General features: G+C 35.4%; 1 long non-coding RNA gene across 2 annotated transcripts; it reads left to right on the forward strand.

The window, feature by feature from the left end:
* Nucleotides 1-433: 433 nt before the first annotated feature.
* Nucleotides 434-2437, forward strand: LOC145062666 (uncharacterized). Of its 2 annotated transcripts, none has more exons than XR_013687653.1 (2): nucleotides 434-613; nucleotides 1979-2437. It is a non-coding gene; the product is annotated as an uncharacterized LOC145062666 (long non-coding RNA). The 2 variants fall into 2 exon arrangements; XR_013687654.1 differs by having other exon boundaries at nucleotides 434-608.
* Nucleotides 2438-5447: the final 3010 nt, after the last annotated feature.

Here is a 5447-nt window from a genome sequence, read left to right on the forward strand (position 1 = left end):
ACGGTTTAGCAACTTTGATTTCTTTTTTTCTTTGAACGGTAATACAAATAACCTTCCACTTCACGGAGAGAGGACAACAACGGATACGGTTGCCTTAGAAGCAACTTGATTAGTTAAACAATACAAGTACTCTTTTATTTGGTTAAAAATAGGAGCTACATTTGCGAGTCAACCGAATGTGCCGTTGCTAGATCTGATCGAATGTTTACAAGATCACATGTACATCTATTATTATCTATACTCAGTTGTTTGACCCTACGAATAAAAGTAGAAAATTTTCAATATGTTTTATTTAATTAAAAGTTGAAATCGATTCTTTAAAATATCCATAGCTATTGAGGGACATAGATGACTTTTGTCTATCTATGCACGATTATAAAAAGGTGCTTTATGTGTTTATTATAAAATTCTATTTTCTATTATGATAGTAGATTTGAAGAAAAAAAACTCAAATAACTCAAACTAGTTTGAATAACAATCTTTCTTATAGAAAACACATCTCAAGGATCTAAATCTCACACCCATTTCTATGATGCGATTAACCCTATGACAGCGACGTTTACTTCTGCATCCACTTCATAACTTCATTGACGGTGAAACTCCAAAGGGTAAGGTAGTAATCAATTTCTTTATGATTTTTTCTTGATTGTATTTGATTAGAGCAAAAGTAATTGCGCCAATTATTTGAGTTCTACGACTTGTTTCCGAATTTTTTGTAAATTCATTAGAAGGAAAGGGTAAGAAAATTTTGACAGAAAGAAAAGGAGGTAAAGGAAAATATTTATTATTTTGTGTTCCCGAGTTCGAAAGAAATGAAAGGAAAAGAAAGAAAAAATTTTAGTTTTTGTGTTTTCGAGTTAGAAGGAAAAAGAAAATAAACTTAAAATTTTTCTTCCCTTCACTTTCTTCCAAAATCTGTCAAATTTGGAATCAAAATATGACTCCAAAATCCTTCCCCTCCGCTCACTTTCCTTCAATTAATAAAACTCGGGAACACGATTTTCCTTCGACACCCCTCATTTTCCCTTCGTATCCTTCCATTTCTCTCCTTAAGTAGAACTTGGGAACAAGGCGCTAGTGATATCGATCGGGTGGTTTTTAAGAATGCATATGAATGGGAGTGTCTTATTGGGAACAGAAAAAAAAAGAATATGATCAATATTACTACAAATGATGCTACTAAAACTAGTATCAATGCAAAATCAAAACCTAATGCAGAATCATTAGAAAGATTGTCTTGTACCCTATATATGATAGCAACTTTCCACCACACATGGACACACAAAATATGTGGACTACCGGAACTGGAACCAGAGCCGGATTTAATGAAACGTTTCGGTTAGCGGTTCTCTCTTATAACAAAACAGGTCCGGGTTCCAAAACTGGTTCGGTTCCACAAAAAACGGGTTAAAAAACCGCAATCAGTTTTTAAAATTCTGTAACTTACTCATATGAAGTCAGAGTTACATGATTTTTTTCCAACATGTAATTTAGTGTTTGTACTTTATTTTAGACTATAATAAATCATATTTTTGTTAAATATTGAATCATATACAACCCCAGAAGACAGCATATCAATGTTGCGTTTTTTTTCTGTTTCAGGACGTTTTTTATTTTGTCCCGGTTTTCAAAATACCGTAACTAAATCATATGAAGTCGGAATTACTTAATTTTTTTTTTCAACATGTAATTTAGTGTTTGTAATTCATTTTAGACCGTAAAAAAACATATTTTAGTTAAATATTGAATCATATATAAGCTCCGGAATACAACATATCAATGCTGCATTTTCATTTATTGAGCATGTTTTTTGTCCCAATTTTTAAAATATTGTAACTCACTCATATGAAGTCAGAATTACTTGATTATTTTCCAATATGTAATTTAGTATTTGTATTTTATTTTAGAATGTAAAAAGTCATACTTTAGTTAAATAATGAATCTGATACAAGTCCGGAAAAACAACATATCATTGTAGCGTTCGTACACCAACTAATCCCCTGTTGTAAACATGAGACACCTCATTGTTGGAACCTGAAAGTGAACCTCTAGCAATCCTAAATCCTTTTGTCAATTCTGAAGTCAGATGTAGTTCTAAAGTGAAGTCTGCTCCAGAATCTGCTAGTGTCCGGACCTGATGTTAAGTTGGTGATGTGAAGAAAGAGAGTGAAGACATTCCGGAATGAACTTTGTGTCCGGAATGTTTGCTATTCCAAAATCTGTATTTTGTCTTTATGAATTAAATGTATTTGTCATATGTTTGATTTAACTAGTCATAAGACTTAGCTTTATTTGTCAAACACGGATATTCAGAGTGCCAGATGTAACTCTTTTATCCAGTCCTATGTTTGTAATCAGTTAGTACCATGTTTCAAGTACACCTATTTATAGGAGCATTCAATGTTAAATCACATGACATATTTTTTTAAACCTTTTAGCAATATCTTATTTACTTGACTCGCTTTACAACATTCTCTTTGTTCGTCATTTATTAACCTTACTTTGATCTTTATTCTCATCCTTCATTTATGGCTTGAACATTTGTTGAATACATTAACTCAGACTTGACAGGTTTATCCAGACTTGACTAAAATATTCATTAGTAAGCATACATTGATCTTAAAGTATTAACTCAAGGTTTGAGTTTTCAAACCTTGTCCGTGCGCATTAGATCAATTTGTTCTCTTAATTGGTATCAGAGCTTGAGTGGTTGTCCTTTGAATCCATAAGATCAAATTATAGTTGGTTTGAAATTACCTTGGTATTTCAACCATTTATGTGTTTAGGATAAAATTTCTTTAATATACCACTTTTTCTTGAAGATACCTCAACTTCAATGGCTGCTTCTAATACTCAACAAATGATTTCAATACAAATCGCAAATAGTGTGGGTGGCCCTACACGTTCCCCACTGCTAGTTGTGGAAGAATATGATCAATGGAAAGTTGGAATGGAATGATTTTTACTTGCTAAAGACAAAAGGCGAAGATATTTGGAGATCCGTCAAAGAAGGTCCTCATGTTTCTGTGAGAACGGTTGTGAAAGATGTTGTTGCTCAGCTTATGGGTCAAGATGAGGCTCGTCCAGCTCCTCTAACTACAGATGATATTGAGAAGTTGCATGCTGATCAAGTTGCTTTCTCGAAAATGGTGTTTGGTGTTCCTCCCTCACTCTTTGAACACATTAAGTTGTGTAAATTAGCAAAAGAGATTTGGGACACTCTTCAAGACCTGATCGAAGGTTCGAAAAACATGAAAGACAAACGTCTCACCTCAGTTGTCAATGATTTTGACACCTTCACTACCAATCATGGTGAATCAGTGGCCTCAAACTCTAACCGTTACCGAATCATAGTTAACAACATGACTGCTCATGGTATTGTCCGAACTATCTTGGAGTACAATCTCAAGTTCATAAACAGTCTCGGTAAAGGATGGGGAAATGTGAAATTTGTCTCCAAAGTAATGGTTCTTTGAAAAAGTTAAAGCTTTATCAACTTTTTGATGAACTTCAAGGACATGAATCAAATGTTACTCAAACTATAAGGAAACTCTCCAGAGGTCCTCTTGCTCTTGTCAGTCCCTTTGAATCAACCGTTCCAAACACATCCACTTCGTACCTCTTCAAACCCGTTGTTCCATCTGTTCAGTCCTCATTACCTGTCTTACCCACACAGAACTATCCTATAGATGATTCTGAAGCCATGGAATTTGAACTCCGTTTCCAACAGGAGTTTGCTCTACTTTCCATGAAATACAAACGTCCTTTCAATCCCTCTTACAAATCATATCAAAATTGATTTCATGCTCCTCACCAAAACAATCCTCAACCATACTCAGCTCTGGAACCACAACCAACTTCGGAAAATCCTCCCGCATACAAACCAAACATTATTAAGCCAAACTCGACTCCGGAACCACCGCAGAATCCAAAATCCGACAAACCAAAAATTATGTGTCACAAATGTGGATATGCAAACCACTTTTCTAAAGATTGCCTGGCTGAAGCTCCGCAAAAACCAAAGATCAAGGACTTTGCATACTATGTCCGAAGAGCTCAAGAGATGGCAGAAAGTGAAAAAGCTTTCGTAACTACTGTATCAAGGGATATTGAAGGATATTGGTCATCCGGAGATGATGATGACATGGTGACTGGAAGAAACATGTGCTTGATGGCAAGACAAACAGTTGAATGTGATAACGTATTGGTCATCTAGGTCAGAATATGAAGATGATGCTGATGAACCACACTACTGCTACACGGCCACCAACAATCCACCTGGTTGAAGCATCGTTCAGCAGGTAAAATCTATGATTGCTGATAATAATTTTGATCTGTCTCTTTGTGAACCTTATCTAACCCATATCCAAACAGATATGAGCACCATTTATAAAGCCTATGCATTCTCCATAGAAGCCAGTGAGAAGAAGTGTGAATTAAATCGTCTTAGGTTACGTTTTAAGGATAAAAAATTGAAAATCGAGTCTTTAGAGCATGAACTTGTAATGTCAAAAGATTAATGTATCATTTTGAAAGATAAATGTGAAATCACCTACTCTGAAAGAAATGTCTTAATTCCTGATAACAAACGTCTCAATGCTAAGATAGATGCTTTGCATAATTCTACTGACATGCTTGAAGCAAACGAATGGATGACTCATAATTTCCGTCATCCATGGTCGAAAGCTCCTGGTCTTGGAAGAGAGTTTTCGAAACCAATTGCTCTTCCCTTGAAGGAATTTCAAAATTTGGCATTCATGGGAGAGGTTCCGAACATCAAACATTCGGACACCCCTCTTTCTTCCTTGTCACCCCTTCTTGAGACCACAGATCACTTTGCGTCCCTAATTATGAGTTTCAACTAATTGTTGTCAAGTGTCCCGATTTCGCGCCACTTCTTCCTCTGATAAAGTTGGACCTGAATCGGACCACGAAATTCCATCACACTATTTCAAATTATGTAGATCACATTCTGAAACATAATCCCCTTAACAACTGTGTTGTTAAAGAAATTATTTCGGTGACAATTGAAACTGTTACCTCTGAGTTTGTATGGGCATCCTTAGATGATAATATTGAAACCTCAAGTTGTGTCTCCTCTGATTATTGCGAATCAGATTCCTTAGTAATCTAAAAAAGGAATTTGGTTCCCATTAATCCCGAGTTTAGCAATCCATCTACAGGATAAACTTCAAAATCTTCGTCTCACCCTAAGAGAAAACCAATGTTAAATAGGAAGGATATTGTAGATCCTAAAGTGGAAGCTCGAAATGCACACAAAAAGGAAGTTAAGACTAGACAAAATTCAAGGTTCCTTGAGAACTCCAAAAAGAGTGTATCTCGGAATTCTCATTCATCAACCCATAGTCAAAACTCCTTCACACCCACTAAGATCCTCAAGATATCTTCTAATTCTCTCAGTCCTGTAGAACCAAAGAAAGTGGTTA

Source organism: Lactuca serriola, chromosome 7 (assembly GCF_051521515.1).
Source record: "Lactuca serriola cultivar US96UC23 chromosome 7, Lser_US96UC23_V15, whole genome shotgun sequence".
NCBI lineage: Eukaryota > Viridiplantae > Streptophyta > Magnoliopsida > Asterales > Asteraceae > Lactuca > Lactuca serriola.